We start from the raw sequence: 19,280 nt of genomic DNA on the forward strand, positions 1-19,280 counted from the left end.
AAATCAACTCATGTGTAATTGAGTTTATTATTAAATATCTTGCACAGTTATCTTATGATTTATTTGTTTCTGGATTTGGTTTTGTATAATTTTTTTGACATGGATTGTGGAAATCTGACATTGTTGACAGTTAATCTTAGTTTAATGTCATGTAATCTATGATTTTTTCTGCATAGAAATTTGAAATGGAATAAACCATAAGAATACAAGTTTGTTGAGGTCTAACTAGCCATGGAGCTTCAAGATAGTGCTGGTACAAATTGTTGATATGTTCTTGATTACTGAAGAATCATTTCTTTTGGACATCTACAATTTGAAGCATTCATTTTGATATATTACAATAGATTGAGGTGTTCTATTCAGTAAATAACATCTATCCTTTCATATAAGGGTATATACCTCTTAGAGCTTTTAATGAATTTGATATGTTTTGTCAATTATGGGTGCACATTTTTTTTATAAACACAAATGTACAAGTCAATCCTCCTTGAATTGTCTCACTGTAGTTTAAAGTGTGTAATTTTAGATCACTTTATCTTAATTCTTCAATTGTATATTAAATTATCTCTAAAACTTGAAATTAAGTTTAGGAGTTGAAAATTTGTTATCAATAGAATGTACTCATATGTCATAAAGTAATAGATTGATATATAAGACTTAAGGTTGATGTTTATTCTTAAGTAATGTAGTGTGTATCTTGATATACAACACAAAGAACATAGTATCATATTATAGTGAAGTGCTTTTTCATATTATACTAGTATAGAATTTATGAGTTGAAACTTTTAGATTCTAGGTATTGTCAATGATTCTAAACTAACATAGGTATGTGTAATAGATATCTATTTAGTACTTTATAAATTCATTTCCATTTTCATTATGCTTAAATTAATTTCGAGATAAGATAACATTCGATTGAATCATGTAGGTTATTGACACAAGGAATTCAAACATTTATCTCTTATCTATTTTATGAAGGGTCATTGAGTTCCATGTAAGTGAAGGATTATGTTTAATTGATTATTTTACATATCAGGTGTATCAAATAGTCTTTTCTAGTTAAAAAATGCATGCAAGGTTTGACATAATTAAAATTTATTGTCTCATCATATAAAGTTATGAGACATGTTATTTATATTTGCTAAAGTTATTTCAAATGTCAGGGTTGATGTGAAATGTTATAGATGTTGAAGAATCTATGCAAACAAAGGTAAAACAACAAACACAAAATCTTGTTGATGTTGAATTAAACATTAACTAAATTCAGGGTCATATCAATTACTATATCTTGTATAAGTTTGTTAAGAATATAGAGTTAAATTTTCTAATGTTGGTTTGGATCATAACTTATAAGATATGTTGATAAGTGCCTATATTCATTGTTATCAATATAGGTATGTTGTGTTCTTTTAAAGATTATTTTTCATCCTAGATTTTGTCATGAATAATTTGGATAATTGAACCTCAATATAGGTAAGAGGAAATTATATGTGAATGCATATGGTTGAAATTTTATAAAGTAGTTATTTTTATTTTATCATTGTTTCATGGAATACAATGGTGAAACTATCTTGGTGTTAGGATTTTAGGTCTAGTTGGCTCTTAGAGACCAAATAGACAACCATTAAAAGTAAACCCACAAGTTTTCTGAGCTAATTGATCAAATCAACAATTATCTCTCTATGACAAAGATATTGGTAACATTTAATATAAGTAGTAACTTCTATTATATAATGTATTCTAGGATAACTCAAGTTTCAATACTTATATGTTTCAAAGAGTGATGTGGTTATATACCCACTTGCATTGTAATTATGTCAAATTACACATTGCACTACTTCTACATACCACCATGTCTACAAGAAGAAAAATACTTATCCATTTCTGAGTGTGAGACCTCATTCCATGCATTTCTCTTCTCTTTTTTCAATGCACATGGGGAGTGGAGTATTTGTTGCATTTAGCTTGATTTTTCTTTTTCTTTGATAACCTGGAGTTTGGAGTATCATGATTTTATCAATTCCTAGTCATCTACAATATTTATTTAAAAATATCTTCTATTGTTTCTTACATCAATGTTTATCTCTGCTCTTCTATCAGACATGGACTCTTTAAATGAAAGTCATATTTATTTTTATGTTCCTCTAGCTACAACTCTTTGAAACACATGGGCTCATAAAAAGGAAATGTATGCCTGCCCCATTTTAGAAGATTATTTTACCTAGAAATTTATTTCCCTATATTTTATCTACCAGATTATCTTCATACATTTTATTTGGCACTAATTGATTTGTCAATTCAGAATCTGAAGTACAATTCAAATCAAATTCTCCTTTTCAACTTTTTAAACTAGCATCTTCCCAATTACAAATTTCTCAAATAATTGAGATGTATGCAAGAATGTAGAAACATAGAGAAGGCATGTGAACTATTTTTATGGATGGGCTTCTCCACTAATACCTCATGCAATAAAGCATATGGGATTTTAGAGTTCTTTGGTGTAAGAAGAGAACAATGAGAACTTTATTTTATTTTATTTGGTCCAATTGAAGCACATAACAACCACAAAAATCAAACTAAATTGTACATGAGATTTTAAAGAGATTTGTCATTTATATATTTAGTTGCAAAAGGAAGAATAACATCCTGGTGAGCCAAAGTTTGAAGAAGTGTAAGGAATGGATTCAAGAGGGACTCTCTGTAAGGTTAGCTTAGTTTTATTTAAACTTTCTGCCTTCTTCAGAGTCCACAACAATTTGTCTAATTTTGGTGTCATTTGATCTTATGGTTGATTCCTACGCAACTTCTTATTTTTAACAGAGACATTTGTGTATTTTTTTCTGAGTAAGAAGTAAGAAGTATTTGTTTCATTCCACCCTACACCTCTAAGTTTTTAAAAATAGTTTTGAATTGTGGGCTTGATTTTTATCTTCGTTAGTTAAATTATTCAAGAAACGATTACCAAATTTTTATTTTCATTAATTAAATTATTCAAGCATATTTGTGTGCTTACAATATTTAAAGTAGATTCTTGTGAAAATGTTGATACTTGTGCCAATGAATGTTGTGACATTGAGAACAATGAATGTAGTACATCAGCTGGATGGTTCTATTTGGATGGGTATGATGAATGTTGGGGTGATCTCTGCAACACAGATGACGACTATCACCTCCTTGGCTACCTTGATGATAAATGCCACAAGCGCGAGAGTTGTCCCCATGAACAGGGATGGTGCTCTAGTAGTTAATCTCTTCATATACTCTCATGGGACTTTCCTCACTTTCACTTCTCAAAATAAATTATCTATTTTGACATATGGTAATATGATTGTCATAATCTAACTATCTTTTATATTATTATTAGGTTTTATCAATAGTACATCTCATCTACTCTTTCTTAGTAAGAAGCTATTTTCAAACGAAGAATAAGATAATAGTTCATTAATCCCTCTATGAAAAAAAATATAATTTCTTTTGTGAATATTTATAGGCAAAGAGGTGTAACTTTTCATATAAGTGGGTATGTGGAATGTGGCTCTTTGTATAAAAAGGGAATTTGAACACCATTGGTCAGACCTAGAAATTGACTCATGTGTAATTGAGTTTATTATTAAATATCTTGCATAGTTAATCTTATGATTTAATTGTTTATGGATTTGATTGTGTATAATTCTTTTGTTGAAATATTTAATGCAGTTATTCATTTTCCCCTAGAGCTAAATGCTCACCTACCACACTGATGGCATGCACAACAATCAAAAACATTGAATGCAGGTTGGTGAGTTCAAATTTTGAAATGAGAGGGAAAACATTTCTGCCAAGAGACACAAAGATGAATGCATTTTTTATTCATTCAATTAGTTGCAGAAGAGGCAAAAGAGTTAGAGAGAGCACAGCAGAGAAGTGCAAGAGCACAGAATAGAGAAGCAAGTTGATCAGCAGATCAAGTCAGAGTTCAGAAGATAGAAGGGTCTTAGTTTTGTGTTTACAATTACAAATGTTTCCTCTTATTATTCTGTAAGTTCATTCTTATTGATTTGACCTGTGAATCAGTGATTTCTCTAGGCATTATTGTATGTAGCCATTAGAGTTGTAAGTTTAAAGTTTTCCAGTTTGAATTTTTTAGGGTTTGTCTGGTTGAATCCGAATGCTCCTAGATTTTGTAATAGTTTTGTTGAATCGAATATAAGCAAGCAAGAAAGTAGGCTTACTTGGCAATCTATTGTCCTCCTTCTATTTAACTCTACATGCTTTGCATTTAAGATCTCCATACTTGCAAGTTTTGAAGTTATCTTCTTTGAGGTTTAATGGTAGTTTGTTATACTACTCACTCGGTCTAGTCTTTGACTAGGTTTTGTCTTTGCTATTATTGTCAAGCTTACTCGACATCCTCTATTGCCAAGTTCACTCGACATCCCTTGTTATTGAGTACACTTGACATACACTATGTTGAGTTTCCCTAAGTGTCGAACACACTCAGCTCCTTCATGTGCCAAGCTTACTTGGTACTATCCTCTTGTCACTTGGCACTCTCTTGTGCCAAGAAAGTCTGCCACTATGCATTGGTTCTTGCCAAGGAAAACTTTAAAGAGCTCTGATTGATTTTTCACATAGTATCAGATCTTTGAGGTCCCACATCCATAGTGAGTTAGGGCATTTGTCTTCTAAGATATTTGACATGGTAGGAGATGTAGGAAAGATATGGCAACAACCACCATCCTTTAATGGATAGAATTATGATACATGGGAAAGAAGATGAAAACCATTATGGTAGCTAATGATTTGTGGGAGTTTGTGATCAATGGATTCAATGATATTATAGTCCCACAGAAGACTCAATTGAAAGAGTTAAGGAGAAAGGATGCAAAGGCATTAAGTCTGATTGAGGCAGCAATGACAGAAACAAAATTTTCCAAGATTGCAACAGCAAATTATGTGAAGGAGGCATGGGATATCCTTGAGAAAAATTTCAAGAGAACTAATAAGGTCAGAGTAGTAAAGCTACAAATGATTAGAAAGGAGTTTGAGAACCTTCAAATGAGGGACAATGAACCTATTTTAGAGTTTAGCTCTCGAATCTCCACTTTGATAAACCAACTCAAATCAAATGGAAAAGATTATGTAGAGTAGAGGATTGTGGAAAATATACTAAGGAGTTTACATTAGAAATATGACAATCTTGTGATGATCATAGAGGAAGCAGAGGACCTCGCTACATTGACCATGGATGAGTTGATGGGAACTTTTCAAACCCATGAGCATCAGATAAATAGATCAGCAACAACTTCCCAAGAGTAGTCTTTCAAGGCTCAAGAGAATTCAAGAGGTAGGGGGAGAGGAAGAAATGGATTTGATAGAGGCTCAAGAAGTAGACGTCTTGGAAGGAATGATCAAAGTAATGTTGGTGCAGAAAGCTTAGGATAAGCAAGCAACCAAGAGGGAGCAAGCACCTCTCAAAATAGCTCTAGAGGAGGCAAGAAGAATTACAACTCTAACAAGAGCAATGTTGAATGCTACTACTATCATAAGTATGGGCATTATGCAAGTGAATGATGGAAGAAATAGGGTGATCAATTGAAGCAAAATGCTAATGTGGCTGATGTGAACATGGGAAATGCAAACAATCCCATAGCCTTCATCATGTGTACATTGGTGAAGAAGGTAGCCCTAAGGTATGGTACTTGGACAACGGTTGTAGCAACCACATGAGTGGTAATGAAATTTTATTCTCTTTCATTCATAAGACTTTTAAGTCTAAAATTAAGATGAAAAATAATGGAACTATTACCATAGTGGGCAAAGAATCTATTATGGTCCATGCCAAGCAAGGTGAGAAGAAGGAAATACAAAATGTGTATTTTGCCCCTGGTATGAAGCACAACTTGATGAAAGTCAGATAACTCATTCAAAATGGTTATAAGATGCTGATGGAAAATGACAAGTGTGTCATTCATAAGAAGGACAGAGGTAATAGATTACTTGTAGCAGTCCAAATGACAAAGAAATAAATGTTCCCATTGAAGATAGAGACATGTTTCTCTTCTGAAGTTAGTGCTACACCTCCCAAGCATGCATGTACAATAATACATCAACAATCAGCTCTTAGGAGCATGATTGGAGACCCCTCCAAGCTTTGGCATCTTAGGCATGGACATCTTAACTTTTTTGGTTTAAATTTGTTGTCCAAGAAAAGAATGGTAGATGGTTTGCCAAGCATAGCAGATTCTTATGACAAGTGTGAGGCTTGCATTTAGGGTAAGCAACATAGGCTTCCCTTTAATTTTGGAAATTCTAGAAGGGCTAGAGCAAAATTAGAATTGGTGCATTCTAATTTGGTAGGCTCTATGCAAACTACTTCTATTGGGGGGAGTACTTATTTTATGACAAATGATTTCAATCATAGGACATGGGTGTATTTTTTGAAGAACAAATCTGGAGCATTTGATAAATTTGTTGAATTTAAAGCCCTAGTTGAAAAAAGAATGTGGACATTATGTTAAAGTCCTGAGATTAGATAGAGGGGGGTGTATACCTCCAATATGTTTGTAAATTTTTGCAAGTAGAATGGCATAAAGAAAGAGCTTACAACTAGTTATACTCCATAGAAAAATGGAGTGGCTAAGAGAAAAAATAGGACCATTGTTGAAATGGCTAGAAGCATGATGAAAGAAAAAGGGCTCCTAACTGAATATTGAGAAGAAGTTGTAGCAACAACAATATATTTGATTAATAGGTGTCCTACAAAATTAGTTTGTCTCAAGATACCTCTTGAGGCTTGGTCAAGGAATAGATGGACAATTGAACACGTGAGAGTGTTTGGAAGTGTAGCATATGCACATGTGCCTAAAGAACAAAGGTAAAAGCTAGATGAAAAAGGTGTGAAGTGCATCTTCATAGGGTACAACTAAGAATCAAAGGCCTATAGGTTATATGATCCAATTTCCAAGAAGATCATCATTTCAAGACATGTGGAATTTCTTGAAAATCAGTTATAGGATGGCTTGTTAGATGAATCCTCAAGCACTTCAAGTAAAGTACCTACTATTGAAGAGGAAGAAGATGAAATTGGTGATCAGCAAGAAGATGGAGTTGCTAACATGGTTTGCAAAGAAAGGCAAAAAGGAAAGCAACTCTTAACATGCTAAGCAATAACTCCAAGCACATTAAGACAACCCCAAGCTAGTATGTAAAATAGTAGCAGCAACAATACTAAAAATTCAGACCCCACTCTCACATCCCTATTGCCAAGAAAGACTAAGAGTCTAAGGGAGATATACCAAGATGAAAGGTATGAGGAAGATTATGATGAGAGTGTAAATTTCACATTATTTTCTCATAGTGATCCAATTTATTTTGAAGAAGTTATGAATGAAGAGAAATGGTGTAATGCCATGGATGAGGAAATAGATGTTATTCAAAGAAATGAGACATGGGAGTTAACTACTTTTCCTCCCAAGAAACAAGTAATTGGAGTGAAATGGCTTTACAAGACCAAGTGCAATGCTAAAGGAAAAATAGATAGGCATAAGGAATGTTTAGTGGTCAAGGGGTATAAGCAGTAGTATGGTAGAGATTATGATGAAACATAAGCCCCGGTTGCAAGAATAGAAATTGTGTGTGTTGTTATACCAATTCTAGCCCAACACAAATGGAAGGTATCTCATATGGATGTGAAGTGTTCCTTCTTGAATGGTGTATATAAGGAAGAAGTTTATGTGGAGCAAACACCTACTTATGAAGTTACAGGTGAAGAACATAAAGTGTATAGATTGAAGAGAGCTCTATATGGGCTCAAGAACGCTCCATGGACATGTTATAGTAGGATTGACCCATATTTGTAGAGCAATGACTTTAGCAAAAGTGATGGTGAGACCACACTGTACATCAAGGCAACAAATGGAAATGTGTTGATTGTTGTCTTGTATGTAGATGACTTAATATTCACTAGAAATGATAATTTCCTAATTGGTGAGTTCAAAGATGCCATGAAGAATGAATTTGAAATTACAGACCTAGGTCTCTTGAATTACTTTCTAGGCATAGAAGTAAACCAAATGCATGATGGTGTCTTCATCTCTCAAGAAAAATATTCAAGGCAGATCTTGGAGAGATTCAAAATGCAGAATAGTAAGGTAGCACCAACACCAAAAGCAGTAGGTCTAAAGTTGAGCAAGGAAGATTGCATCAAAAGTATGAATCCAACACTATACAAGAGTATGGTTGGAAGTTTGATGTATTTGACTGCAACTCATCCAAATATAATGCATGCAGTAAGTTTGATTTCTAGGTTTATGAAAACACCAAAGGATTCCCATTGGCAAGTGGGAAAGAGGATCTTAAGGTATATGAATGGCACCAAGGGATTTGAAATTTGGTATACTGCAAGTAATGATTTCAAGTTAGTTGGTTACACAGATAGTGATTGGGCTGGAAGTTTAGATGATAAGAAGAGTACTTTCGGATACATGTTCCATATGGGATTGGGTGCAATTTCATGGGAATCCAAGAAGAAACCTATTGTTTCTCAATCTACAACAGAGGCTAAATACGTAACAACAAATGTAGCAGCATGTCAAGCTATTTAGTTAAGGAGGATCTTGATAGATTTGAATGAAAGGCAAGAGGATGTAACTACAATCTTTTGTGATAACATCTCCTCAATTGCACTGTCTAAGAATCTAGTCTTCCATGGGAGAAGCAAGCATATAAAGATTAGATATCACTTCATCAAAGAGTTGGTGGAGAATGGGGATATCAAGATGGAATTTTGCAAGTCTAAGAAGTAGCTAATAGACATCTTTACAAAGCCTTTAAGCATTGGAACTTTTGTGCACCTAAGAGAGAGTCTTGGTGTAGTTTGTTTGGATCAGGAGTGATCCTTGTTTGCTTGGCTTAGGACAAAGGGGGAGTGTTGAAATATTTCATGTAGTTAGTCATTTTCCCTTGGAGCCAAATGCTCACCTACCACATTGATAGCCTGCACAATAGTCAAAAACATTGAATGTGGGTAGGTGAGTTCAAATTTTGAAATGAGAGGGAAAATATTTCTGCCAAGAGACACAAAGATGAATGTATTTTTGATTCATTTGATTAGTTTTAGAAGAGGCAAAAGAGTTGGAGAGAGCAGAGCAGAGAAGTGCAAGAGCACAGAGCAGAGAAGCAAGTTTATCAGCAGATCAAGTCAGAGTTCAGAAGACATAAAGGTTTCAGTTTCATATTTATAGTTGCACATGTTTCCTCTTGTTATTCTATAAGTTCATTCTTATTGATTCAACCTGTGAAGTAGTGATTTCTCCAGGCATTTTTGTATGCAACCATTAGAGTTGTAAGTTTAAAGTTTAAAGTTTTACCAGTTTGAAGTTTTTAGGGTTTGTATGGTTGAAGATGAATGCTCCTAGATTTTGTAATAGTTTTGTTGAATAGAATATAAGAAAGCAAGCAAGCATACATACTTGGAAATCTATTTTCCTCCTTCTATTTAACTCTACATGCTTTGCATTTAAGATTTCCATACTTGCAAGTTTTGAAGTTATCTTCTCTCAGTTTTAATGGTAGTTTGTTATACTACTCACTCGGTCTAGTCTTTGAATAGGTTCCATCTTTGCTATTATTGCTGAGCTTACTTGGCATCCTCTATTGCCAAGCTCACTCAACATCCCTTGCTATCGAGCACACTTAGCATACTCTGTGCCAAGTTGCCCTAAGTACTGAGAACACTTGGCTCCTTCATGTGCTAAGCTTACTTAGCACCGTCCTCCTATCACTCGACACCCTCTTGTGCTGAGCAAGTCTACCACTTGGTATTGGTTCTTGTTGAGTGAAACTTTAAAGAGTTGTGATTGCTTTTTCACATTTTTGACATGGATTGTGGAAATCTGATATTGTTAATAATTAATCTTAGTTTAATGTTATGTAATCTACAATTTTTTCTACATGGAAATTTGAAATGGAATAAGCCATAAGAATACAAGTTTGTTGAGGTCTAACCATGGAGCTTCATGATAGTGCTGGTACAAATTGCTCATATGTAGTTGATTACCAAAGAATCATTTCTTTTGGACATGTAAAATTTGAAGTATCCATGTTGATATATTACAATAGATTGAGGTGTTCTATTCAGTAAATAACATATACCCTTTAATATAATGATATATACCTCTTAAAGCTTATAATGAATTCGATATCTTTTGTCAATTATGGGTACACATTTTGTTTATAAACACACATGTACAAGTCAATCCTCCTTTGATTGTCTCAATGTAGTTTAAAGTGCGTAACATTAGATCACTTTATCTTAATTCTTCAATTGTATATTAAATTATCTCTAAAACTTGAAATTAAGTTTAGGAGTTGAAAATTTATTGTCAATATATTGATATATAAGGCTTAAGGTTGATGTTTATTCTTAAGTAATATAGTTTGTATCTTGATATACAACACAAAGAACATACTACCATATTATAGTGAAGTTTTTTTTAATATTATAGCAATATAGAATTTATTAATTGAAAATTTTAGATTCTAGGTATTGTCAAAGATCCAACCCTTACATTGGTATGTATAATATATATTTAGTTAGTACTTCATAAATTTTTATCCATTTTCATTATGTTCAAACTAATTTGGAGATACAATAACATTCTATTGAATCATCTAGGTTATTCGCAAAAGGAATTCGGACATTTATCTCTTGTCTATTTTAATAGGGGTCAATGAGTCCCATTTAATGGAAGGATTATGTTTAATTGATTATTTTTATGTGTTAGGTGTATTAAATAGTCCTTTGTAGTTAAAAATTGTATGCAAAGTTTGACTTAATTTAAATTTATTGTCTCACCATATAAAGTTGTGAGACTTGTTATTTGTAGTTGCTAAAGTTATGTCAAACGTAAGGGTTGATGTAAAATGTTAGATGTTGAAAAAACTATGCAAACAAAGGTAACAAAAAAAAGATAAAATATTGTTCATGTTGAGTTAAAAATGAACTAAATTTAGGGTTATATCAATTACTTACTCTTGTATAAATTTATTAACAATCTAGAGTTCAATTTTCTAATGTTGGCTTGGGTCATAACCTATAAGATATGTTGACAAGTTCCTATATTCATTGTAATCAACATAGGTATGTTGTGTTCATTTTAAGATTATTTTTCATCCTAGGTTTTTAGTCATGAATAATTTTCATAACTGAACCTCAATATAGGTAATCAAGTGATGCAGGGGACTCCCCTTAATACCATAAACTCATAACAACAACAAAGAAACAATGGAAAATGTGAGAACAAAATATGAACTTCTTATTATTGCTACAAATCCAGAATTACATAATTCTCAATTAAAATATGCTAACTCAAAAGGGTACCTTCATTATAGTAATCTGCAAGACAGTGCTGCAAACTATCACCTAGAGTTGTCCTAGACAATCTTTAGGCCTTTCTTAAATAGACAGTTTTATGTCACCCGAAAAGGTTCTAGATGCTTAAACTTAATACCTAGGGCCGATAGACCCTAACAATACACACGGAGTAAACTCCGTAGTTAAGCACACTTAGGCTGGAGTAGTACTGGGATGGGTGACCTCCCAGGAAGTCCCGATGCTTCACCCCTGTGAGCATCACCTAGATCCAATGAGTGCTAAGTGTTCCATTTATTCTCATGAGAGATGGATTCATGTTGAATCACTACTCATGAAACATGGGTCAATGAGTTTGACTCAAAAATCACATAGTTAAATCTTGATAGCAATATCACAATTTGACTTGCTGTGGAAATTATCTCCTACTTATCAATACACATAGAGTTGACCAAATACATTTTTGACAAATTATTTTAGAAATTTCGGTAGCCCAACTTTTGAAGGCCATAACTCATGAACCATTGCTCTGATTGGCTATTATAACCACTTTTCAAAAATGCCAGCTCCTGATCTATAGGCTCAAAACAATGCTAGCACCCTTTTGTCAAGTTTTTAGCCCTCATCTAGGCACTCTAAGGCCTCCAAAGGTGAGCCTGAAGATTTTTCTACAAATTTTTCCACCAAAAATCTGATATAACTTCTGTGATACTAATGCTTGAACAATGAGATTTTTATGGTAGGCTTACAACTCTAAAATGAACCTTCATGTAGAAAATGAGAACAATCCAAGCTCATATGACAAACTTACTAAAAATATCAAGCTCCCAGAAATAGCAACCTCCCTATCTACTAGTCCTTATTAAAATAAAAAAGAATGAAAATAAAATAAAATTGGATGATGCAAGATTACTCATACACCCAGGATGCTCTTGCATCAGACACCTAGGGTAATTTGAGAAGTGACCCTATCATGTCTTAGGTGTTTAGAGGAAAACCAAGATGATTAACCTCCTCCTTTGCTAGCCATGATGAATCCTCAACTGGTCTACCTTTCCATTTGACCAGATATTCCTCATAAGTTCTATTTTTGGTACTTTTTCCAACACGACTATCTAGTATCTCCTCAATTTCCTTCGTTGCTAAACTAGCTGCTGGGATGCTCCACTACACTTCTGCAACTTCATCTCCATCACCTCCTTCATAATACTCTATCAAATCTAAAATATTAAATACTGGTGAAATATTCAATTTAGTAGGTAACTCCACTTCATACACATTGCCAGAATCATACCTCTTCACTATATTGCATGGTCCAAACTTCTACATCTTCAGCTTATTATATGTACCCACTAGAAAACACTCCTTTCTCAAATGAACCATGACTTCATCTCCAACCCGAAATTCCTTATATCTCCTTTTCAAATCTAATTTTTCCTTATATTGTGTATTCATCTTTATGATATGTTTTCTCACCTCCTCATGGATGTTCTTCAAATGTTCAGTAAAATCTTTTGTTTCAACACTACTTATCTCTTCTTTATCCAACTGCCTCAATTTAGAAGCATTTCTGGGACTACTCCCATATACAATCTAGAATGGTGATTTACTAGTACTCCTATTGACAAAATTATTATATGCAAATTCTGCCTATGGTAAAATCATATCCCATCCTTTTCGTTTATCTCCAACCAATCATTTCAGCAAGTTTCCTAAACTGCGATTCACAGCTTCTGTCTATCCATTAGATTGTGGATGATGTGATGAGTTGAACTTCAAATCTATCTTCAACTTCTTCCACAATTTATGCCAAAAATACCCAACAAATTTGGTATCTTGATCTGAAACTATACTCTTTGGCAAACCATGTAGTCTCACCACTTCTTTGAAAAACAATTCTACCATGTGAACAACATCACTAGTCTTCTTGCAAGGAATAAAATGTTCCATCTTTGAAAACCTATCAACCACCAAAAAAATAAAATCATACCGACGTTGTGTCCTTGGTAATCCCAGAACAAAATCCATGCTGACATCCTCCCATGGCTTCTCTGGTATAGGTAATGGTTGATACAACCCCATATTGTGCTTCACTCCTTTCACCATCTGACATACTCTACAACTCTATACAAACTTCTTCACATCTTGTTGCAATTGGGGCCAATAATAATTCTCATCAACCAAAGCTATGGTTTTATCTTTGCCAAAATGTCCAGGCAATCCTCCACTATGCTTCTCCTTGATGAGATTCTCTCTCATTGAACTTCTAGGAATGCACAACTGGCTTTATTTGAACAACATATTATCCTGGATCATGTAATCCAACCACTTTGTCCTATCAAGTGTAATAGGTTCTTTACAAGCCTTCCACGCTTCACCAAAATCAGGATCATCTGGATACAAAGTACTGAGTTCCTTGAACCCAACCACCTCTATCTGCATTTCTATCAACAAAAGTTGTCTTCTACTAAGAACATCTACAACTTTGTTAGACTTCCCACTCCTATGTTTCAAAACAAATGCATAAATCTGCAAAAAATTAACCCATTTTAAGTGCCTTTGGTTCAATTTTCCTTGACTATTCAAATATTGCAAAGCTTGATGATCAATATACAAAACAAACTCCTTAGAAAGAAAATAATGTCTCAACTTCTTCAATGCTTGAACTATAGCATGAAATTCTTGATCATAAACAAAATATTTTCTTTTTGCATCATTTAACTTCTCACTAAAATAAGCAACTTGTCTACCTTCTTGGCTGAAAACAACTCCTGTTGTAGTACCACTAGCATAACCGTGTACTTGAAACACCTTGTTAAAATTAGGAAGTGCTAAAGTAGATTGCTCAGTATCTTTCTATTTAAAAAAATTAAAACTCTTATATGCTCCTGCAATCCACTTAAACTCTTTTTTCTATCCCCTCTCATTGTTTCAGTCAAGGGTCCACAAATACTACTAAAAATTCTTATGAACTTTTTGTAAAATGTAGCCAGTCCATGAAAAGATCTTACCTCTATCACACTCCTTGGAGTAGGCCATTCAAGGATAGCCTTTACTTTCTCTAGGTCCATTTTTAGACCTTCTCCCGAGACTACAAATCCTAGGTACACCAACTCCTTTACAAAACTACACTTCTTCAGGTTTATCAACAACTTTTCTTCCCTCAACTTGTCGAACACCTTGCGAATATGAATCAAATGCTCCTCCAATGTTTTACTAAAGATCAAAATATCATCTACGTAAACAATGACAAACTTACCTAGAAACTCCTTCAGTACCTCATTCGTGAGCCTCATGAAAGTTCTCAATGCATTGGTTAGCCCAAAGGGCATGAATAACCACTCATGCAGTTCTTCCTTTGTCTTAAAAGCAGTCTTCAACTCATCACCTTCTTTGATACAAATATGATGGTACTTACTCTTCAGATCTATCTTTGTGAAGTAGTTAGCTCCACTCAAACAGTCCATAATATCATCCATCCTTGGCAATGTAAATCTATACTTTATTGTGATCTTGTTGATAGTACAATAATTTGTGCACATCCTCCATTCTCCATTCTTCTTTGGTACTAATACTGCTAGTACAACACATGGACTCAGACTCTCTCAAATCAAACCCTTTTGTATTAACTCATGAATTTGCCTGTTCAACTCTTCAATTTCTATTGGTGTCATTCTATGTTCTACTTTATTTGGAAAACTGGCTTCTGGAACCAAATCCATCTGGTGATTGATCTTCCTTACTAGGGGCAATCTATTAGGTACATTATCTGATACAATATCAGAAAACTCTTCCAACATATTTGCAACTTCTATAGGTACCTCCTCTACATCTTCCTTACTATCTTTAGGAATTATAGAAAAACACATATGCTCATGCTTCATAACTTTAAGAAACTCTTTTCCATCAAAAAAACATATTCTGGTAGCACTACATACCTTTTCTTCTTTATCCTTCAATGGCTTCAGCTTATGTTTCACTCCATCCTTAGTTAGAGTGTGGGATTTGCTCGCCCATCATGTACAACATGCCTATCAAACTGCCACGGCCTACCCAATAACATATGACATATGTCCATAGGTATGATATCACATAGTACCTCATCCAGGTAGCTTCTAATCTTGAACTTCACTAAGCACTTCTCATTGACCATGACCTTGTGGTCATCTTGCACCTAAGCAATACAGTATGGATGTGGATGTTTCTGCCTCTTCAACTTCAACTTAGTGACCATTATTTTTGACACCAAATTGTTAGTACTTCCACCACCAATGATCACATCACAACACTTATCTTCACATTTGCATCTTGTGCGAAATAAGCTCCTTCTTTGTTCAGGTTCATTCTCACCACTTAGAAAGACTCTTCAGTTAACTAGGACTTCTACTCTTTTAGCATCTTTAGAATGTGAGGATTTGGTGTCTTCATCAAGATGTGTAACTTTGGCCTAGCCTTCTGTTCTTTGATCTATCCTTCCTTGGTGGTAGGTACATTCAAATGCTCTATGCCCTTCCTCTTTGCAGTGAAAACATTTCCTACGGAAGCCTCCTCTTCCAAATCCTTGTCCCCTCCCTCTTCCTCTTTGATCTCTATTGTTCTGATCATAGAAACAATTGAAATTGTTTCCGCTCTGGCTCTGACTACTACTTCTAGCCTCATCCTTGTTCTTTTGATCATCATTATGAGCTCCATAAGATCATCCACCAGATCTTCCACCATGACCTTTTCCACTATTCTTATTGTCAAACTTCTTGCTCAGTTTATCCTCAACTCTTAGAAAAAACTAGTATGCCTCCTCAATACTATTCATCTGAACTAGACTCAGCTCGTCCTAAATGTTGGGCCTTAACCCATTAAGATAATGTGCAACTTTCTCCTTATCAACTTCTGCATGGCCAGTTCTAATGAGAACTCAGTAGAACTCTTCAGTATACTCTTGAATAGATTTTCCCACTTGCTTCATTCCTTGCATCTTCAACAAATCAAGCTCATAATCCATAGGAATGAATTGTCACTTCATTTTAGCTATCATCTGATCCCATCTGGTGATTTTGTCCTTTCCCTTTCTATTTCATTCCAATTGAACCTCTTGCCACCAGATCTTTGCATGTCCCTTCAATTTTTCCTTCCCAAACTTGACCCTATCTAGATCCTCAATATCTTCATACTCAAAGTACTCCTCTAGTTCATTGATCCAATTGGTAGCTCTTCTAGGTTAATATTTCTTGAAAATGTGGAAACCTCAAACTTAGTTCTTTTTTCAATCTTGGAGATGGCTCTAAAAAGCCTCTCTTCCTTTGGGTTTAGAACTGCCTCTGCTTCAACATTTTCTTCTACTTCATCCTCATTCTTGCTTTCATATCTCATGGGAAGATTCATTCCTCTACCCATTTGTTCTTCCAATCCTTGCATTTGTATTTGGAGGGCTCAAAAACCCTAAGGTGTAACACCTGCAACTATTCCACCATGCTCTCTTCATGGAGGCATTTTCCCACTTCTGCTGAAACCCTAGTGCAAACTACCTCACAATTGGCGATTTGTCTACACACTCAACTCAAACCATGATCTTGGTGTGAACTACCTCATAGTTGATGATCTGTCCACATGCTCAAGAACTCTAGCTCTGATACCACTTGATGTAGGGGACTCCCCTTAATACCATAAACTCATAATAGCAACAAAGAAACAATGACAAACGTGACAACAAACTATGAACTTCTTATTATTACCACAAATGCAAAATTATAGAATTCTCAATTACAATATGCTAACCCAAAAGGGTGCCTTCATTATAGTAATCTACAAGACGGTGCTGCGAACTATCACTCAAAGCTATCCTAGACAATCTTCAGGCCTTTCTTAAATAGGCAGTTTTATGCGACCTAGGAAGGTTCTAGATGATTAAACTTAATACCTAGGGCCAAAAGACCCTAACAATACACATAGAGTTGGCCAAATACATTTTTGACAAATTATTTTAGAAATTTTGGTAACCCAACTTTTGAAGGCCATAACTCATGAACCATTGCTCCGATTGGCTATTATAACCACTTTTTGGAAATATCAGCTCGTGATCTATAGGCTCAAAATAGTGCTAGCACCCTTCTGTCAAGTTTTCAGATCTCATCTGAGTACTCTAAGGCCTCCAACGTTGAGCCTGAAGATTTTTTTACAATTTTTTCGACCAAAAATCCCCAATAAATTCTCTAATACTAATGCTTGAGCAATGAGATTTTTATGGTAGGCTTACAACTCTCAAATGAACCTTCTTGTAGAAAATGAGAACATCCCGAGCTTATATGAAAAACTTACTAAAAATAGCAAGCTCCCAGAAATAACAACCTCCCTATCTACTAGTCCTTATTAAAATAGAAAAGACTGAAAATAAAATTATTTTTGGGTGATGCAAGATTGCTTATGCACCTAGGATGCTCCTGCATCATCAAGAGGATATTTTAAGTGAGTGCATAAGGTTGAATTTTATAATATATATATATATATATATATATATATATATATATATATATATATATATATATATATATATATATATATATATATATATATATATATATATATATATATATATATATATATATATATATATCATGTTTTCATGGAAGACAATGGTGAAACTGTCTTGGTGTTAAAATTTTAGATCTAGTTGGCACTTGGAGACCACATAGATGACCATTAAAAGTAAACCCACAAGTTTTATGATCTAGAGTTGATAGATCAAATAGACAATTATCTCTCTATGACAAAGATATTGGTAACATTTAATGTAAGTAGTAACTTCCATTGTATTATGTATTCTAGGATAACTCAAGTTTCAATACTTATATTTTTTAGAGATTGACATGATATACCCACTTGCATTGTAGTCATGTCAAATTACACATTACACTACTTCTATAGACTACCATGTCTACAATAAGCAAAATACTTATCCCTTTCTGAGTGCAAGACCTCATTCCATGAAATTTTTTTCTCTTTTTTCAATGCACATGGGGACTGGGGGTATTTGTAGCATTTAGCTTATTTTTTCTTTGATAACCTAAAGTTTTCACTATAGATCAATCAAAGAAGTTGGCTCTTACTTTTGGCCAAAAAGTGGAAGTGTTTTTCCTACTTTTGTCAATTGATGCCAAAATTTGAGGCATTTAGAGATTAAATATAAAAACACTTGAGAAATAAAAATTGTAGTGGCTAGAAACTCCTTTTTGAATATATAATTTATTTGTATACCCATATGATAGTTATTTTGGTATGGTTCTTTAAAAACCTTTTTTTCAAAATGCATGTTTCAGGATCATACCACACTCGTGTATGGACACCATAATTTGACACAGCTAAATGATTTTTTTGTGAATCCTTTTAAATGAAGTTACTTGACACACCAAAGATTGATGAGAATAATTTTCTTTAATTATTTAAGGAATAATTTTTTATATTAATTTTTACTTGACGATCAAGCTAATTTCTAAAACATCTCATGTACGAATGCCATAATTTAATCAAAATTTAACTATTTTAGAAATTTATTTTGTTTTAACTTCAAAATAATTGTATGAAGATTGATGACATGTAAACAAATTTAAGAAATATGAAAAATTTAAAAAGTTATTAAAGTTTTAGTGAATCTCACTATTATATGTTTAAGAGACACTTTTGATTAATAAATAATGCAAAAATAGAAAATGATCTCATAACACTATAAAATTTACATATTTGAAATTAGAATATTAAGACCTATAATGCATTTTTGTTTTGTCATAAAAATGAATGGAGAAGACTATATAAAGATTATGTCAATCCTTGAAATTGTAGATTAATTGACTTAGTCCAAATTTGATACATAAAGGCATAGACTTGGTCCCACCAAACCTATGCAATGCCTTTCCCCAAGGAAAAACCCGATTCCTAA

The sequence above is a fragment of the Cupressus sempervirens genome, chromosome 2, assembly GCF_028749045.1.
Source record: "Cupressus sempervirens isolate cs-2001-9-10 chromosome 2, ASM2874904v1, whole genome shotgun sequence".
In the NCBI taxonomy this organism is placed as follows: domain Eukaryota; kingdom Viridiplantae; phylum Streptophyta; class Pinopsida; order Cupressales; family Cupressaceae; genus Cupressus; species Cupressus sempervirens.